Raw genomic sequence first — 21,537 nt, 5'->3', positions numbered from 1 at the left:
AAAATAATATAGACCATAAGCTATTATTTGTATAGCTTTTTTTTTTCATTTATTTTTGCCAAACAGAAGTGCTCATTTTTTCGTTTGTTTGTTACAGGTTTGCATGTTTGGGATTTCTTTAGTTTTCATGCATATTTTCTAACAAGTTAGGGAATGTCACTTAGGGCTAACATCTCATAAAGGGAGTATCACGCTACTCCCTACAGTTGTCTATTTTGACATAAGTTCTAACATGAAATTCAAAGTTACCAATGTTCTTGTAAAACTGGAAATTACTACTTTGATTCTGGCACTCTATACACCTCTAAACACACACGTATACACAGAGTTCTAGCGAATCTCATTATCTAGATCTTGTTGTCCCTTTATAAAATTTTCCCTGAAATATATCTGTATTTTAGAAAACAGATTTAACCATAAACAAATACCCTGAGCCACATGGATGCCTAATAAATCTAACAATAAAATACCTTATAATCTTAAAATAAACTCTATTTTTCATATCCTACAGCTAAAATAGCATTGTGACTCTCATAAATAAATGGCCATCTAGTTCTCACACATATCTGTAAAAGTAGAATGGCAACGGGCTGTCTAAGTCAATGAACAAGTATCTCTTCAGCTTTTTCAACAGAGGAAAGTTAAATTTTGCAACTGGTGTTTGCTGTATGAAGAGGTTGTTTTTCTTTATCTGCTTTTCACCTCTGCACACAGACTTGTGTCCTTGAAACACCAAGTAATTTAGACTGGCTCTCTGCTCTTCCCAGTAATTCAGCCTTGTTTTTCTAGCACACACACCCAAGCTCAGTGCAAAACATTTATCCTACTTAATCATGACAAAGCAGATGCCAGAAAAAAATGAGACACGCAGCAAGGAAGTAAGGAAACAGCCCTTGGCGAGGAGCAAGCCCGGCTCCTGTGTGCTCCCTTACAGCCTTGGATTCCCTTGAATTCTTTAGTAATACTTGCATGTATTTACCGTTTCAGACAATAAATTTGCTCGAATATGAAATCATTTTTCTTGCTGCCCACATCTCACAAATGTATTATATGTTGATGAAGTTACTAGAACACCCTCTCAATCCCCAGCATCTGTAGATAAATCTGGCCCCATTTATGTGTTAAATCAATGATAGCATGTGCCATAAGGTAATTTTGTTTCTTTTTTTGTTTTCTAAGAGTTGTTTATTATCATTTGAAGGGCAGATTTACAGAAAGAAGGTTAGACAGAGAGATCTTCCTTCTGCTGGGTCACTATTCAAATGGTTGTAACAACCAGACCTGAGCTGGTTAGAAGTCAGGAGCTAGGAGCTTCTTCTAGTTGTGCTACCTGGGTGCACAGACACATACACATGGGCCACTCTCAGCTGTTTTACCAGTTCACTAACAGGGAGCTGGATAGGAAGTGGAGCAACTAGGACATGAACCAGTGACCATAAAGGATGTAGGCACTACAGATAGAGGATTAGCTTTCTATGCCACCATGTAACGCTCCTCCCTGCCATAGGTATTTGATTTGAAGATTTCTACTCAGTTATATCCCCTTACCTGGTTGAAATTCATGTTGATTTCAAATTCTTTTGGACACACATAGCTGGCTTGAGGTCAATGAGCCTGGCATCATGCTAAAATCTCACTCATTTAGATTGAATTGTCTCAGTATCTGTTTTGTTAAATGTTAACAGTTGAATCACTGGAGTGATATTAATCAATAATAACTACTGACAATGCAAGCTTTAATAGTAACTATTGTCCAGGGCTTGCTGTGTGCACTGGGTGATCTGTTAAGGAAGTGTATCTCACAGTAATCTCATGAATCACACAACATTGCTGTCTGCATTTGACAAAAGCAAAAGTTACCTCTCTAGTTTTTAAATGTTCTTAAAGCCACTCAATATTCATTCCAAGCTTCTACCTTAATTAGGATATTAGTTCTTCGATAATTCTTTTTTTAAAAAAACATTTTGTTCTATTGTAAAGGCAGATTTACACAAAAAAGGAAAGACAGTGAGAAAGATCCAGCACCCATCAGTTCACTCCTGAAGAGGACACAATAGCCAGGGCTGAGCTAATATGAAGCCAGGAGCTTCTTCAGGGTCTGTCGTCCAGCAGTAGAGTCACATGACTTTGGACCATTCTCCACTGCTGTTCCAGGCCACAAGCAGGGAACTGGATGGGAAATAGCGTAGCCGGGACACAAACTGATGCCTGTATGGAATCCTGGCATACACAAGGTGAAGACTTAGCCACTGGGCCACTGTTAGGCGCTTCTTTGATAATTCTTGTTCAATTTTTTTCATAATTGACAAGTCACACACCTCCTGTAAATCCATCATTTTAAAATTTTATTTCTTACATGCAGATCTCAGCAATAATAAGCAAAAAGACATGTGAGAGCTCAGACTGCATTCACACACAAATTTTTTTAAAAAGTAAATAAACAGGTAAATCATAAACTCTGACTCCATTCAGATAAAACTAGGATATGCACTGAAGTTGACTCCCTCAATCAGTCATCTCCGTGGGCCTACGCCCAGGACCCTGTGACTGAATGCCTGACAATGAGAGTAGATTCTGAGACTTGACCACCCATGTCTTTCATTTTCCATTTTTTTGTTGTGGTTCTTTTCCCACACAAATAATACAGAGTAATAACAGAACTCCCTGTGCGTAAGACAGAAGAAATTTTAATACCTTACTTTATAAATCATTTCTGAAGGACTAAGATACCTACTGCAGGAGAGCAGTTCGAGTATCCACACTAACTTAACAACTTAGTCCCAGGCAGTCTTAAAGGTTCCCATCACACAGAGTTTTTTTTGTTTTGTTTTGTTTTTCATTGTTTACTGATAAAAGATGTCTTGATTTTCTCGCACACTAGTGGGTAAAATATCATCAAAGTTTAAAAGTATCTGTGTGTTGTACATTCTATTTACCAAAAGGTGTTTAAAACTTCGATGAAGGGAATGGCACCATGTGGCAGTAGGCAAAACCTCTGGCATCCCATATGGGTTCCACTCTGGAAATCAGCAGAGGCTGTTCGGTGGAACCCTCCACCCATGTGGCAGACCCAGAAGTTCCTGAACTCCTGGCTTTGCATAAGCACAGCTCTAACCATTTTAGCCATTTGGGAAGTGAAGTAGTGGATAAAAGACATTCTCTTTTCTGTTCTTCTTTCTCTGTAAAAACTTTACTTTCAAGAGAAAGTAAATAAATCTTTAAAAACATCTTAAAAATTGCAATGGAAATTGACAAATAAATACTTCTTTGAGATGGTTAATCATAATGTAGGCCTTTCACATTTGTACCATGGCACTTGACTGTACAGCAGGAATAAAAAGAAAAAGGTTTGTGTGGTATTTCTTGTAAGAGAATAATCTTTGAATATTGTATACCCCAAACCTTTTAAAATATATCATGAGAACTTCATTGGGCTATTGTGAGGGGAATATACTTGTAAGGTATTAAAGAACCACATAAGAATGAACATTCTTCTATTTTCCAATGAAGCCAAAACCTGGACCCAGGAACTCTCCCCAGATCTTCCCATGGGTGGTAGGGACACATGGACCACCTTCTATTGCCTGTCCACACACATTCGCAGGAAGCAGGTCTGAGCACAAGAGCAGGACTCAAGGTGATATTCCTGTATGAAACAGCAATCTCACAAGCTTCAGCTTGCCTGCTTTGCCATAGCGTGGGCCCCACACTTCCTTGTAAAAGGATTTTTCAGCCAATGGATACTTAGGCTTAACTAGGCTAAGTCCTGGAAGAAAAGCAAATGGATTCATTGTTCTCTAAGAATTCACAACGTAAATATAGTCCAAGATATATTTAAAAAAAAGTCTGTTATGTGAGTATGTCCACTCACATATGCTTTACTGAATTTATTATTAACACTAACACATGAGTTATAGAAATATGTGGTGGGGTCCAGCACAGTAGCCTAGTGGTTAAGTCCTCACATTGCATGCTCCATGATCCCATATGGGGACCAGTTTGTGTTCCAGCAGACCCTCTTCCCATCCAGCTCCCTGCTTGCGGTCTAAGAGACCAGTCAAGAATAACCCAAAGCCCTGGGACCCTGCACCCACATGGGAGACCTCGAGGAGGTTCCTGGCTCCTCCTGTTTTCAGATCAGCTCAGCTCCAGCCGTTGCCGCCACTTGGGGAGTAAATCAGCAGATGGAAGATCTTTCTCTCTGTAAATCCACCTTTCAAACAAAAGTAAATAAATATTTTTAAAAATACTTCACAAAAGTTTATATTTGACTTGATTGTTGAAGAAGGAGCAGTTGCTACACGAGTAAAGAATCAGATGAGGGCCCGGCGGCGTGGCCTAGTGGCTAAAGTCCTCGCCTTGAAAGCGCTGGGATCCCATATGGGCGCCGGTTCTAATCCCGGCAGCTCCACTTCCCATCCAGATCCCTGCTTGTGGCCTGGGAAAGCAGTTGGGGATGGCCCAATGCATTGGGACCCTGCACCCACGTGGGAGACCAAGAAGAGGTTCCTGGTTCCCGGCATCAGACCTGCGCGCACTGGCCGTTGCTGCTCACTTGGGGAGTGAATCATCGGACGGAAGATCTTCCTCTCTGTCTCTCCTCCTCTCTGTATATCCGGCTTTCCAACGATAATAAATCTTAAAAAGAAAAAGAATCAGATGAAAGATGTTTGAGCTAACTTGTGAGCAACCACCTTAGACTTCCAAGAATGAATTACCTGATATAGGGAGAAATTTGACAAAAGCAGTTACTAGGTGATAGCGAGCTGGGTAAGTGCTGCTTGAGAAAGAGACAGTAAGTTGGCGGGGATTGCTGGTTATTTTGAGAAGTTGTTGCTATTTATTACCTGCAAGACTGAAGAGGCAAAATTGCATAATGCTTCCATGATCTCATCTGCATTCTTAGGAACAGTCCATACACTGTTTTTCATGTGTGCAGTCTTTAGAGCAGCCCTACAATGAATCCCCATAGAGGGGGGGAAGAAAGAACCATACAGAGGTCTCCCTTCATTCTATATTTCCCAGTTTCTTCTTGTTTTGCAGGTTCAATCAGTTACTTTCTCAGGCTTCAAGTTTACTTTGGACTTCCCTATGCCTTGACCTAATTCTCTGGAATCCTCTGACCACCTCCTACCTCAGTCAACTTTGTAAATCCTGTCTTAAAGATGTTCTAACATCTATCAAAATAAATGTCCATTTGTCCATCTATTTCAGCAATCTGTCAGTCTTATGTGACAGTAAATATTTTATTCACAGTCAATAAATCCGTCCAGGGTAGCAACCAGGTTGAATTCCCAATGGCATCATAGCGCACATGGCACACAAAATGTACTCAATCTGTATGGGCAATACAATTTACTAAAGAATATTTTAAAGAAATTGTCATGGTAGGAATCAGGCTTCGACAATGATTTGACACTTTCATACTTGTATACTAAACCCTATTGCGAAGTTTTACCAAATATAGAAGCATGCTATCAGTTAATTCAGCACAAGGTATTCAGGTACAAGCTTATCTTTTTTGACACTTCAAACTATAAATTCACTTTCCATTTTCAAAACCATAAGCTATTTTCTTTGATAGCTGGTCCAACCAGACGGTTTGACTATATAATTTTATTCCTCCTTTGTTGATGTACCCAGATAAGTTATTGCTTTATGAGTTACAGCCTATTAAGAGGCATTTCTATTGAGCAAGTTCTTTTGCACAAAATATTCCTTGGGAAATGTAGGCACTGCAATGTTATTTTTGAAACACAAAGAAAATGCATCAGTTCTGGAGAAATAAAAATCCTGCAATCACACCACTCTTTTTGCTCTTAGAACCAAATGCTTTTTATCCAGTTAATAACTTGTGTCTAGTAAAATACTTTCCGCTGTCTTTTTCCTTTATATGATTTCACTTTAAAACATCTACAATCCCAGAGTGCTATTTATGACTCTGTACCTAAAAGTTTAAAAGCAAGTCTGATTTTTCCCAAAAGTGTTATTGAACATCATGATGAATTTTTCTTGCTACTTGGTTCAATGCCCGATTCGTCGTTGGCCATTTGAATTGTTCATTGAGCATCAGTAAAATGGGAACCCCTTCCTAATGAAGTTACCTCATTCTAGATTAAACAAGAACAGCTTTAGTTTTAACTGTTAGTGGAGTTTACACGCTATCTTCACTGTGCCAGATCAACTCCAAAGAACAAGAATGTGCCAAAGGAAAGGGAAAATACAAGGCATTGAACATATGATCAAATGGCTTAAAAACCTCGGTGTAGGAATCACTTACACTACACAAATTTACTTGCCTCTAAGTTTTCTTACACCTAAAATGAGGACAAGATTGTTACTGAATATTCTTCCCATTGAACACTGTGTAGTGCATTTCAACAAACTACTTCTTGCAAGCTAGTTTTTCAGGCATCAATCCGTTTCTCTATTAAACTGTGATAATTTTATTCAACTGGGAAAAGGACTTGTGAAATAGCTAACTATTGTCATCTTGCATTTTGGGGGCAAAATCTATCTTTCATATTACTTACTCTGAGGCTAAAGATAGATATTTTAGCAGAGAAGAAAACAATTTATATCTATAAATATAATACATCCATTAACATTTTGTTATGAATATATTATTGGATAATACAATTTGCCTATTACAATACTAGACAATCTATAATAGATAGCAAATGATAAATTAAGGGGAACTATGCAAAAGTAAAATGTCCTCATTGAAATAGTGGGATCTCCTTTGGTTTCTCTGGAGTTTTCCTCAACTTATCTAAGAAAGAGTTTGAGACCAGCACAATGGCGCAACTGCCTAATCCTCCACCTCTAAGTGAGTCATGCCATAGGGGAATCAGTTCCAGTTCCAGGTGCTTCACTTCTGATCCAGCAGGCTTCTTGTGGAATTTAACCCTAAGTACACAAAGGTGATTTTTTTCTACCTTTTCTATTTTAATTTTCTTCCTTTATTGAACCCATTTTTACAAAAATTCAACTCTGCAAAAAGTCCTGGGACCCTGAACCTGTGTGGGAAACCCAGAAGAGGCTCTGGGCTCCTGGCTTCAGATTGGCTCACTTCCAGCCAACGCAGCCACTTGGGGAGTGAATCATCGGAGGCAAGATCTTCCTCTCTGTCTCTCCGCCTCTCTGTATATCTGACTTTCCAATAAAAATAAGTAAATCTTTTTTTTAAAAAGTCACAAGTGGTGTAAAGTACATTATATTAAGGAATGGTGGAAGAAAGGATAATCTAGACGGAGCTCTCGGAGTTGCTCAAAGAAAACAACAGTGCCATCCTTAAAGTAGTAGCTGATGGAGTAAACATCCATCTTTCTCAGCACCATCTTTCTCACTACTACTTGCTGTCAAGACAAGAGGATCTTGCAACTGACTGTACTGGATTCTAGAAATACAATAAATAAGATTATATCATGTTTCAAAAATGAGGAAATGGAAAAGATTATACTATCTTCTATATATTCTCCTTAAAACAATGACTGATATGTGTGGTGGGATTTCTAAGGAACTACAAGGTACATGAAATCTTTGCCATAGGACCAAAATGGCCATTTCTAAGGCATTAATATGCATGTATTGTAGTACAAATTTGTTTGAAATTGTCAGCCTCTAGCAGCTATTAACCTACAGTGTAAATGGTGTTTAAAGTGCATGTATTGATTGTAGCTGGAATTAGGGATCTGTGAGATCATAACCAACCAATGCAATACAGTTTCAATACTTCAGTTAGGGATTTTTAATTTATGTTTATATTATGTGCACACCACTTACACATACTAATGAAATACGAAAAGATTTTATAGCATCATAGCGTTACTTAACATGTCTCCCATATGCAATCAGGAGATTCTGTTGTCATCTTTGGTACACTGCTTTCTGTGCTGTTTTCTCCTGCTTTCATCTTCTCTCCTTTGCAACTAAGTAGATTAAAAACAATCAGAACTGAGAGCATAAGAAAAAGGAGGTGCTTTTAGGCAGACATGAATTGTCAGGTCCTATCAAAATGCTTCCCCTAAGGAGACGGTGAGGTCAAGATAAAGATCATAGACTTGCAGAAAATAATTCAAAAATATCAAAATACTAAGTACTCTGCCTTTTGCTGAAGTAAAATACAGAATAATTTTTTAAGACATTTTGCTTTAGATGCACTAATTTTATTACAAGTGGTTGGTAATGGAAAGCCCATACAAATATCAAACAGAATCAAAGACTTGGTAAGAACTTTGCTCCATATTTAATCCATCTGTGACCTTCAGGGACTCCTTTCTTGTTTTGATAATCTCTGTTTCCCGAAGTGCACTCTTATAAAGGTATTTATTCAATAAGAAAATCAAAATTAAATCAGTAAAGCATGAGTAGGTTTAAAATGATTTAGAAAAACATGTCTAAAATTAAAAAAATACATTAATTTCTATAAAGATAAAAAGGAACAATACAGAAGAAGTTACACACATACACACACACACTCTGTCTTCCCAACTTTTCATATACATGCAAATGTATATCATGATAAACATAAACCTATATGTCGTTTCATTAATGACACCATAAAAGCATTTAAAAGCCTAATCCCAAATCAGAAAATACAATTTTCAATATGGAATGTAGGAAAGATTACTTAAAACAACTTTTTAAAATCAGAATAAAATAATCTGATTTACAAAACGGACAAAGGTCCTAAGTAATTATTTTACAAAAGATACTTAAGTATTCAATAAGTATATGAAGAAGTGTTTAACATTTGTTACTAAAAAAATGCAACTTAGAACACAGTGAGATGTCAATACAGGCCCACTAGACTGAACAAAATTAAAAGTGAAATTAAATGAAAACCTAACAATGCTTTGTATTCGCCGGAATGTAGAGGAATCAGAAGTGTCACAGGCTGGACTCACTGCTGAAAACATCAGAAATCTTGCCGGCTCCATTCTTGTGCTACTGCTGGACTGCTACCAGGGCCAGCAGAGTAGGCCTGGACACTCCCACATATGACTGAGTCCCAGGGGAGTGGGTGGTGCAGGGGAAGGGCCTCAGGTCCTCTGCAATGTGCTTAGGTCACAGGCGGCTGGAGAGGTAGGGTCACAGGCCAGCATGCTTGCCACAAGACTGCATATGGGGAACTGTGCATGTCCTTTGTTTCCAGATGGGTGGGCAGTGCTCAAGGCCAACACACCACCCTGCTAAAATTGAGCTGGGGAGCTCATAAGCTTGTGGGCCCCAGAAACTGGATTACTCAGGGAAGTGGGTATTGAATCTGAAGGAGGAGAGACCATTAAGGGATTACACTGCCGGTGAGGAACGACTTCTGTGGACCTTCAACTCACAAGGACACTGTACTTGCTGGTAAGCAAGGCAGCTGAGACCAACCAGTTTCAAGGCAGGAAACTGGAGGACCTTTCTGGGTCAGATCAATGTACCCATCCATGTGAGAGATCTGAGCAAGGCTAGCTAGCATCAGAAAAAGTTGACAACTACCCAGCAGTGCACACAAAAGCTAGGGCTGGTAGGCCTACCTGGCAGACCTACCTGGCAGGGCTAGATCACAGTACCCAGGCTGGGCTAAGTGAACATATCCATCCACTAGGGCACAAATGAACCAGAATAAGTGCAACCTTGTCAGAGTTTGCCAGGAATGGGTGCAAGTCCTGTCAAGCTAGAACACAGAACAACCTGGAAAGTACAAGATCCAGGGCTGGGAGTTGACACAATATAGAAATTGTCGCACCCCTGATGAGCTACAGTTTCCACCAGTGAGCATAAAAACCAGTACTGGAGTTGGTACTGGCTAGACAGGTGAAAGCATCTGCCAGCATATATGGGGGTTCAATAGTGGGCTCGGTTGGGCTGAGCTAGGCTATAGCACACTGTGATGTGTAGAAGAGCCAAATGGAGACAGGATAGATGTGACCAGTCTGATGAACAGACCAACATGCACAAGAACTGGGGTGGGGGCATGTTTCACTGGGGTTACTGGGGATTACTCCGACTAGCCTGCAGTTCCTGCTGATGTATGTGAGGGCTGATTATGTGGTAGGCAAAATTAGGCTATTCCACAGCATGCATTGGTTTGCATATGAGATGGTGCTCAGGACAGAATGACCGAGAAACTGCAATGACCAGAGTGTGTGTGGGCTGATGTGGGTGATGGACTGAGTTAGATTCTGTAACAACTGACACACACAGGAATCAGCTCTGGCATCACCTCTGGGGATCCCCGAACTGGAAAGCCAGACTCAAACTCCAACCATGGTGAAAACCAAAGGACCTATGGTCTAAACATGAAGCAGTAGCCAGCACACCCAGATGCACATGGGGGACATGTCAATTCAGGGAGGCCTGCAGAGGATACCTAGTACCATGAAAATAGACAGAGAGCAGAACAAATTGGAAAATTCTCCCTGACACGCTTTGACAGCCAAGTACCTTTGCAGCATTAGGAAAGTGAGTTCTGTAGAGCATTGCAAGAAACAGCTTTTCCCTGAAAATACTTTTTTTTAAAGATTTATTTTTATTGGAAAGTCAGATATACAGAGAAGATACAAGACAGAGAGCAAAATCTTCTATCTGATGATTCACTCCCCAGTTGGCCCCAACAGCCAGAGCTGAGCCAATATGAACCAAGGAACCTACAGTTTCTTTCAGGTCACCCATGCAGGCTCAGTGTCCCAAGGTCTTGGGCTATCCTCAACTGCTTTCTCAGCCAACAAGCAAGGAGCTTGATGGGAAGCAGAGCAGCCAGGATTACAACCGGCACCAAAATGAGATCCCATTATGTGCTAGGCAAGGACAAAGCCTTGGCAATTAAGTCAAGAACATAGAGCCACAAATATAGAAAATGCACACACATTCACACATACAGTTTCAAAGAGAGAAAATATGAGTAAATGGATATCCTAAGTATGATAGTGTTAGTTCTCCTCAGCTTCATAATTTGAGAAATATTTGGTATTATGTCAGTTTTCAGTTGTAGAAGTAAACCAGGCAGTCAGAAATAAATGTTGGCCATTTTTAAAGGATTTTAAAGTTCTCACAGGGCGTCAGAGAAAAACCAGAGAGGGTCTACCTAAGAAGCCGTTGAACTTGACTGGACAATAAGATGCTGGACTCTATGTTTGGTATATGCTTGCAATGAGGGAATCTCAACGGAACTTGAACTGCGGTTATGTAACAAGGTGGAGGAATCCACCATGGGGGGAGGGCTTGGGGAGGGGTGGGGAGAATCCCAGTACCTATGAAACTATGTCACATAATACAATGTAATTAATAAAAAATAAATAAATAAATAAATAACAAAAAAAAGTTCTCACAGGGCGTCAGAGAAAAACAATAGTCTTAAGCAATCAGTATACTTGTAATGCTAATACCGAGCAGTATGAGGATTAACATAGGTTTACTTTGCATTTATAAAGTGAGACAGTATGGCTTATTGCCAGTTTAATAAATAGACAATCTCTTGTACCAATTAAGTTAATCAATACTGTCATTTGACATTCTGCTATATCAATAATGTCAGTAGAATCAAAACTGAAGTATATGTAAATCTAGAAAAATTGTATAAACAGTAAAGAAATGTGCAAAATGACTGATTACACAAGCATTTATTGCAAGATGTGGCCTCATGAGTTAAAAATTAGCATCTCAGTCAAAGCATATTTTCCATTGCTAGCAACAGTATAACAAAATGAACACCTGTATGTATATATCAAAGTGGAAGTAGTTACATCATTTTTAAGATAGTATTTTAAAAATATATTAATAATCTGAAAAATAGCCTTGTCTTCTGCTTCAGTAAGTAACATCAGCAGAGCAATTCAAACTATAAAAAAATTAATGCAAAAACATGTTAATGATACAGTGTTTATAATAGCAGATAATCTAAAATTCAAAATTGAGTAACTTAAACATTTAAGTATAAATAATTCATTAAAACATTATGAAAACCTAGACATTTGGAACTTAGTAAATCTACAGTTGAAATTCTAACCCTTCCACCAAGAAGTTTTGTTTCAATAATTGATTGTGACTTATTTAAGTAAGCAAATCCACTCTAATAATATCCCTAGGTCAGAAAACTTATCAGCCATCCAAATTTCCACAGCATTCCACACTGAGTTCATCACTTCATGCACTTGTAGAAAAGTCCTTGGTTTCCATTGTGGTGTAAAGTTTGTCCCTTTTCACTTGATATTGAATCCTTTTTCTAGCTAGAGACCTTTCTTTTCATTGCTCTTTGGTCTGTTCTCAGGACAATGAGTTTAGTGATTCCATTAAAAGATAAGCCAAGGGCAGCCATTCAGCCTGAATGTTATGATGCTGATTAACAAACCTGAATCCCACATTGGGCATACAAGCATTCAGAACTGGTTCTGGCTCCATCTCCTGCATCCAACTTCCTATTAGCGCAGATTTGACAGACAGCTTTGATGGCTCAAATTCTATGCTTGCCAACCATGTCAGAAATGTTGGTTGGGTTTCGATTCCAGTTCCGGTTCTGCTCTTGACAAACTCTGTTACAGGCAACCTCTCAGTGCCAATCCAGAAGTGCATTTACGCACTTGTGTTTACGTGTGTTTCTTTCTGTTTCTCTGCCCCTCCCCCCCCAAAAAAATACTACTACTAATATTAATAAAAAGACCATTTCAAATATGGCAGTCTTCAGATCACAAAATTCCAATAGCTCCGTAATACTCTAGTGCTAAAAGTTAAAACCCTTATAATACCCTCTAAAAATCTTTTCCTGTGGAAATGTCAAGTTAGCTAGCTTTTTTATTCTAGCAGCCACCTTTACAATAGAAAATAAGCAGCAAAGTAATTAACTGCTGACTCTATTCAACATGATTTTTACAATATAATATCATGACAACATGTAACTGATCAAAAATGAAATCACTTACAGTCTTATACTACGTCTTCAAAATCTAATGTGTCTTTTCTAACATACGGCTCAGTTCAGATAAGCAACCATGGTTCTGTGAACTCATCTCTAAATAACCAACCCTTTTCTCATTGTACAAGAGTTGCGTTGCACTTGGACTTAGTGGTACGTTCCAGCCTTTGCTTTCACAAGTATTTCTGCCTAGTTGTCCACAAACCATTTTTTTTTTGACCTTTTAAGATCTTTTATTTAGTGCCACTTTCTCAATGAGTGTCATTAAGAGTTGAACTCATGTCTCCAGCATTTTACCTTTTTATAGAATTCATCAATTATTTTATTGTATTATTGATCTTTTCTGTAATTCTACTACCAGAATATATGTACCCAATCAGGACAAAATGTGTTATGTTGTATCAATCACTGTTTATATGAACAAGAACAAAACTTGAAGCATACTCAGAATATAAGCAATGTTAAACGAATATTTGTATTCATATCACAGTTAATTTTCAGATAGTCATACCAGGTAGGGAAAATAATCAATTTGCTAAACACTAGGGGTTAGATTTTCCCAACTGTTCTTGACAAATGCTAAAGCAGGAGGCTGAAAATGTACCATTTTAGCTAGGAAATACATTTTTACTTTAAAGAATAATAATTAAAATAAGAAAAACTTTAAAAGTTTTAGGTTTCAATATGAAATATGGTAATGCGAAGACTAGCAATATTCACCTCGTCTTTTTTCTTTCCATTTTAACCTACCTTTCAGCAAATAGAACAATTGTGAAAATGAGCTGATAGTAAGTATTTTTAAAGATGAATTTCATGTTTTGACAAGCAGAGTTTCAGAGAAAATCTCCATCTACTGTTTCACTCCCCAGATGATCTCGGCAGCTGCTGTGCCGCAGCACACCCAGGAAATAGGAGTTCCATCTATGTGTCCTATGTGAATGTAAGGTCCCATGTTCTTTTGCTACTTTTCCAGGCCTTTAGGAGAGAGCTAGGTTCGAAATGGAGCAGCCAGGACAGAGACCAGCTGTCACGGGGATGGGTGCTGTAATTACAGGTGTCGATCTGATCTAATGTGCCATGATGCCAGCATCTGACACATGTGTTTCAAGTCTCTGACTAAATGATTTCTTCAACGTTGTAGGAATGCCAACCACAATGATTCCTAAATATTTATTCATTTTAAATTAATTTTATCAGAATCTGTCTGCAATGTTTAGGGTCTGACACAAGCCTAGTGACTAAAGTCCTCACACCACACAGGATCCCATGTGGGCTCCATTTCTTATCCCGGAAGTTCTGCTTCCCGTCCAGCTCCCTGCTTGTGGCCCGGGGAAAGCAGTAGAGGATGGTACAAAGCTTTGGGACCCTGCACCCACTTGGGAGACCATGAAGAAGCTCCTGGCTCGTTGCCATGGATCAGCTCAGTTTGGTCCATGGATCAGCTCAGTTTGGTCCATTGTGGCCACTGGGGGAGTGAATCAGTGGATGGAAGATCTTCCTCTCTCTCCTCTCTGTATATCTGACTTTCCAATAAAAATGAATGAATAAATGAGTAAAAAAGAAACACATTGTTTATAGAGGAAAATATTCCAATAAAATCTTTAGGCTTTCTAATGCCCATTCAACTCTCTCTAGAGTGGCAATAAACCTAAAGTCATTTTTTTCCTCCTCACTGGATGCCGTAAAAATGTACAGTAGCATTTGTATCCACCAGCAGAGAACTTAGACAACCCAAGATTTATCAGTGATGCATTCAGCCTAAGGCTTGTACCTGAGCACCAGGAGCCAAGGTTCTGTCTTTTATCATGCCAGGAAGCACCATCTTTTATCTCGCACTACTTGTCCAAAGTTCTAGGAACCAGATCAGGAATAAAGACTACTGAAATGTTATCCGTCTTGTTATTTCCTCTCATCCTTAGGTGTGTTCTCGCACATTTCAATTCCTTTGAAGTACATGAAGGAAACTTCAGCAAAACTAGTCATAGTAACAGTAGCACAGCAGACACATTTAAGCCTTAGGATTTGTGTTGGCTTGGCATTTCCCAAAGGTATTCCTTTGGGGATCGAAATTCTTACCATGAAGCCTGGAGGCTGTACAAGGAAATCCAGTGCCCGAGCACAGAAAAGCCATTGCAGGAACTCATAGTACCATTTTGGAAAAAATCACAGATTTTTGTGGAACTCTAAATCTGGAGTTGAGCATTCTGACAAATCAGTTAAACCTGACATTATTACTGTAGGCTCTTCTGAGACTACCCATGGCTTTAACATGTCTGGGTAAGTAAATAAAATGCTGTCCTACAATGTGGAGATAATAAAATGCCATTTTAAGGACCAGTCTGTGGCAACCAAACTAGCACTTCACCAACACTTGTGTTTCCACGTCACCATGTGGCATTGACAGTAACAAAACCCCCATTCTTGGTGGCAGAAAATACTGACTTGCTATTAGTAAATCATGAGTAGCTTCATGGACTCCAAGTCAATGCCTTTAGATTTAGCCTAGTTCATCATTCAGGGAAGCTAGTCTAGAAAGTAGTAACAATAAAAGAAAGAAAAAGGTAGTTTCCGTTGGTAAGACACATTATTCTGTGAAATGGAGGCTATTATAAGGGGACATTCTGGTATGATGCAGAGAAGCACTCATCTCTCTGTTCAGATGAACTACCCGAGTTCAAACTCTTCATCAAATCATTTTGTGATCCTTGTAAGATAACACCTATCTCAACTTCCTTCAGCTTAAAAATTACACTTTAATCCAGCTGTATTTTAATCTACAATTTTGAAATGGCTCCTATAAAATCAGGACAAGGCCTCCCCCACGCTCTCCAACCAGGCCTGTTGCCAGCCTGTGTTAAGTATGTCAGAGGTTGCTCTGGTCAGCCCAGAGCGCCCTATAGACTGTCATGCCTCCTGCATAGACTCCACCGGCCCTTCTAAACTGTCCAATGGGGTCAGAGTTTCAGGGGATTGGTCCACGCATGCCTCACACATTCTAGCGCTGAGTATGGTTCTTGAATGCCAGTCAATGTCATAGTCCTGCCTTCTGTGACCCCTCTGCTGATCCCTCATCCTATCAGGTAATGGGGCATCCTGCTGGACAAGCTCGGAATTTTGCCTTTTAAGAGAGCTGATGTTGGCGATCGGCACTATAAAGTGACTACAGGTTCTGACTCTACAAATAAACGCAGGAAGCATGGAGGGGGATTCCCCTGAACAAAATGGAGGAATCAAAGCATTAACCAAGAAAAGATGGAAAATGGAGTAGATGAATCAACCACCTCAGCTTTATGCTTCCAGCGGAAAACTGGACAAGGGGAAACCCTAAGATGGACTATGTCAATCAGTGGACTCTGCACCAGCCTCATCATACCTGGACTGTTGCTGATGATATGTTGGAGCTTCTAACTGATTGAGGTGATGCTCTGCTGGCTCTGCCTACAAACCTGAGAGGGCCTCCCTAAGAGGCCGTTGAACTTGAACTGGACAAGTGGGATGCTGGACTCTGTATGGTGTAAACTTTTAATTAGGGAATCTCAACGGAACTTGAGCTGTGGTTATGCATCAAGGTGAAGGAATTCATGATGGGGGAAGGGTTTGGGGTGAAGGGGGGGGAATCCCAGTACCTATGAAATTGTGTCATGTAATGCAATGTAATTAATGAATAAATGAATATATATAAAAAAATAAAATAAAATTAGAACATAACAAAAAAAAAATCAGGACAAGAAAACACGTCTGAAAGGCTCTTAAGTATTATAATGCATTGTTTTAACGGATGGAGTGTCTACCTAGTTTAATGCCCATGGCTGTGAAAAAATTAAAACTTCAACACCCAGAGAAGAATGAAGGAAGAGTCATGGAACTTGGGGTTGTTACCGAAAGTCAGACCACCTGAACTTAGCAAAATTACAGTTCTGTGCATAAGCAGTTGACCTGTAATCTGTGGCCAGCATTCCTTCCTGGAGTTCCAGCTTTATTGAAAGACATCCCACCACTCTAATTCCCAGTGATAAATCCTCTTAGACTATTTTAATAAACTTTTAACAAAATAGAAGTCCCAGGTTTCATCTTCTCTGTTGTCCTGATTGGTGACGTAAGAATTGAAAATCTGGGGTGGGATGCTGTGGCATAGAGAATTAAACTGCTGCTTAGACATCTGAATCTCACATTGGAGTACCAGTTCCAGTCCTGACTTCTCTGCTTCAGACCCAGCTTCCTAATCCTAACCCTAACTCAAAGGAACCTTCTAGAACAGCTAGTTTCTTCCTAGGTTACCACTGCCCTCTGTGGGCAGTGGAGGTTATAGTCACAGACCAGTTCGGCCTGCTGTCACTCAGATGGATTTCCCAGACTTCAAATGATGCTGGCATTTGGGGAGCCAACCTAGAAAGAAGATGTCTCTCACTAACTCTTACTCTCAATTCCATTCTGCCTTTCAAATAAATGAGAAAATATCTCATCTAAAAGAAAAATAGATTACCCCATAATTAAATATCCCAATATTGAGAGACACTAACACATATTTTGAGACATAGTAGTACTAATGCCAACAACTTGATTTTTCTATGTGTAGTATGCACATCAAATTTCAGATCTATACTGAAGACTATTTTCTGATCTTCACTGCAAACCTATGACACAGATTTTGGCCGTGATCCCATATGGGTGCCGATTCTAATCTCGGCTGCTCCATTTCCCATCAAGCTCCCTGCTTGTGGCCCAGGAAAGGCAGTCAAGGATGGTCCAAAGCCTTGGGACCTTGCACCCGTGTGAGAGACCTGGAGGAAGTTCCTGGCTCCTGGTTTCAGACTGGCATAGCACAGCCATTGCGCTCACTTAGGGAGTGAATCTTCAACAGAAAATCTTCCTCTCTCTATATCTCCTCCTCTCGGTATATCTCATCTCTATATCTCCTCCTCTCGGTATATCTCACTTTACAATAAAAATAAATACACCTTAAAAAATAAAATATTGTTAAAATTTTGTGAACCTTAAGCCCAAGTTATTAAAAGTCAATAAAATATGGCTAAATGGCAAGAAGCACCCTCAAAAAAAAATCACTTGAGAAATGTTTACTATTTCCTCATGAATGTCAGGAACCTTTTAGGAGTTTCTGTGTTACAATTTCTGGTAATCTATTTTTCTGTGTATCTTAAAACTTTTAAATGATTTCCCCTCTATGCACTGGCTGCTATTAACTCATGCTTTGGCTATAACAGATAGGTTCCATCATTAACTCTTTGGGGTACCGCATATACCGGGATACCCACGATACCAGGTTTTCCTATTTATATGATGCTATAGCTAGGGAAAAATTAGAGATTACTGATTGAACTTCTTAAAATTATAGAAATGCCAAACCCATAGAGAAAGTGACAATTGTCTGTGGTCAATACTACTTTGTAAAGTTGGCTTCTGACTCCTTCAGGTCCCTCTTTACTCAGAGGTTTCTGTTGCAACGCTCATTGCTCTGTAACTCCCCAGGTATGTGTCTCACAACCCATATTCTCTCAAACTCACACAACATGAGAATAACAGTGATTCTGAATTAAGCACTGTGTTATAACAGATAACTGCTGAAATACAGATTCCTGAAAACTTAACCTTATCTGTATTCAGATTGATTATTCTGCATTCTCAATTTTCCTCACTGCATTAATTCCTCTCTTCAATGCCATTTTCCTTGCATTCCTAGTGTCACAATTAAATGCACTGCATCAGTATAAAGATACAAGCATTCCAACTAAATTAATTTTTTGATATAATATGTTCCTAAATGAGTTTAACTTATCTCTAGGAGTGACTTTGGCAGAACTTTGTTGACAGACAGTTGTATCGACCATGCATAGCTAATTTCAGGAACAAGTTAATTTTCTCACTTGTATAACATGCCTAGATACATCACATTTATTTTCAAAAAAAAATGCTGCTTTCAAGGAAGCCGTTTATTAGTAGGCTTTTCTAGAACTTGAACTTCAGTATTGGTCTCCTGAATTGGTAATTGAGTGAAAAAGCACACCACATTTAAATCGAAATCAAATGAAAGAGCTAATCACATTTAAGTGTGCTTGAGACCTTTGGAGTAACAAAGTTTATGTTGAAAGATAAATTCCTGATGACAACATAGATATTTTTCTGGAATCTTACTGACTTATTCTCATTCCTATTATATCCTTATCACCTCCCAAATGTTTTGCTTTCATAAACAAAACATTTTAATAAAATAAATGTATTTATCTTAAGATTTGAGTTACAGAAAGAGAAAGAGATGGAAAAATCCTCCATTTGCTGGTTCACTTCTCTGATGGTGTGGGGAGAGGACTGGACACGTCTGAAGCTAACAGCCAGAAGTTTCTTCCAGGTCTCCAACATGGGTAGCAGGGGCCCAAGCACTTTCACCACCCTTCACTGCTTTTCTCAAGACAGCAGCAGGGAACTGCATCAGAAGCGGAGAAGCCAGAGCAGGAATCCCGTCCATATGCAATGCAGACATCACAGGGAATGGTTTTGCTTTTTGCATCACAGTGCTTCCCTGCATAAACTTCATTTAAATGATAAATACTACAAGTTCAACTACAGAAAAGTGATAAAGGTAAATTGGCTTGGGCTGCAATGCCCCTCTGTGTAGAATCCTCACTCTGATTCCAAGTTGGACCCCAAAGTTCTTGAAGCAGCATAAATTCTCCCAAAGAGCACAGCAGAAGAGACACAGACTCAATACTGAAAGGCATCAGGGAAAACCTCTCTTTTTTTTTTATAATATTGTCTTTTATTTACAACAAAACAACAAAAAAGAGGAATGGCATCTGCTAGAAAGTAAGTGTGGAGACCAAGGGCAATCAGCCTCCACCATCAGGGAAGGTAAACCCTCCATTTAGGATTTGACTCCAGAGTGAGTTTCAATTGACAACACTGAAAGGATGATCTATGCCCTGGCATATTTGATACTTAAGTTCAAACATTAGGAACCTGGGACATCACCTTTCATTCTTCTGTTAAGTTTTAATTGAGGGGAGCAAGAATTTAATCAAGGAAGCATCAGGATTGAAAGTTAAAGACCTTGGCCTGGTGCAGTGGTGTAGTGGTTGAGGTCCTCGCCTTGCAGCGCCAGGATCCCATACGGGCGCCGGTTCTAATCCCCGCAGCTGCACTTCCCATCCAGCTCCCTGCCTGTGGTCTAGGAAAGCAGTCGAGGATGACCCAAAGCTTTGGGACCCTGCACCCATGTGAGAGACTCAGAAGAGGCTCGTGGCTTCGGACTGGCTCAGCTCCAGCCATTGCCGCTGCTTGGGGAGTGAATATAGAAAGGAAGATCTTCCTCTCTTCTCTCCTCTCTGTATATCCCCCTATCCAATAAAATGTACGTTGATCCTTGGATACATGCTAAAGATCAGATATAAATGATCTTTGGAACTCTTTTAAGCAAGTGTTTTTATAGGCAGAGATCATTTAAGTGACAGCTGTTATTATTTTTTTATTTATTTTGTGAGAGTTTCACATGCTCAAGGATGTCTCCCTACCACTACCCAATTACCCACCCACTGACTTCCCCTGCATTGTTACAATAGTTCTTTAAAAATAGTCATAAGTCCACACCATCGTCACAATACACTTAAATAGCAGAATGATGGACTTATCACTATTTTTAAATAATTTGATGTAGTCCCATTTGTTTATTTTGCCTTTGACTACCTGAGCTGTTGATGACTTTTCTGAGAAGTCTTTCTCAATGCTTATATCTTGCAGAGGACTTCCTATGTTTTCCTGTAATAGTTTGATGGTTTCTGGGTGTATATGTGGATGCATGATCCATTTAGAGCTGATTTTTGTATAAGGTGACAGGTGGGGGGGGATCTTGCTTCTTACCTCTGTAGTCTGCTATCCAATTGTCCTAAAAATATTTGTTAAGAAGACAAGACTTCTCATTGGGTTATTTTCACTTTTCTTATCAAAGATTAGTTGGCTATGCATGTGTGGGACTTGAACTCCTGTACGAGCTTCACATTGTTGTTAAGAAGCTTTATAACAAGCTTTTAAAATTCTTTATCCCAGGCCTGGCGCGATAGCACATTGGTATAGTCCTCGCATTGCATGCACTGGCATCCCATATGGGCACTGATTCTTATCCCAGCAGCAAAGCTTCCCATCCAGCTCCCTGCTTGCGGCCTGGGAAAGCAGTCCAGGATGGCCCAAAAGCCTTGGGGCCCTGCACCCCTGTGGGAGACCAGGAAGAGCTCCTAGCTCCTGGCTTCAGATTGGCTCAGCTCCAGCCACTGCACTCACTTGGAGAGTGAATCATCAGACGGAAGATCTTCCTCTCTGTCTCTCCTCCTCTCTTTATATCAGCCTTTCCAATAAAAACAAATAAATCTTTAAAAAGAAAAAAGATGAGCCAGGGAACTCAAATTCTTGAACCATCATTGCTGACCTCTAATCTTTGGATTAGCAAGAAATTAGTATAGGAGTCAGAACTACAGATCAAGCCCAGGAACTCAAAACCTAGAAGTTCAAGTCTTAATTACTAAGTTAAATTCCAGCTTCCTCAACAAGTGTTTATTAAACAGGTGTGTTTATTATAGACCAAGAATTGTTCTATACACTGGGAATGCAGTACTGCAAAACAAATGGAATTT

The 21,537-nt window shown here is 39.4% G+C and overlaps 1 protein-coding gene across 1 annotated transcript in view; it reads left to right on the top strand.

Annotated features, from left to right (window-relative positions):
• Window positions 1-21,537, top strand: part of LOC131479867 (filamin-A-interacting protein 1-like) — an 86,619-nt gene that overhangs the window by 58,209 nt on the left and 6,873 nt on the right. The window lies entirely within an intron of this gene.

Source organism: Ochotona princeps, chromosome 3, assembly GCF_030435755.1.
Source record: "Ochotona princeps isolate mOchPri1 chromosome 3, mOchPri1.hap1, whole genome shotgun sequence".
Classification (NCBI taxonomy): Eukaryota; Metazoa; Chordata; class Mammalia; order Lagomorpha; family Ochotonidae; genus Ochotona; species Ochotona princeps.
The sequence above is the reverse complement of the archived record's forward strand: the minus strand, read 5'-3'. Positions and strand labels throughout refer to the sequence as shown.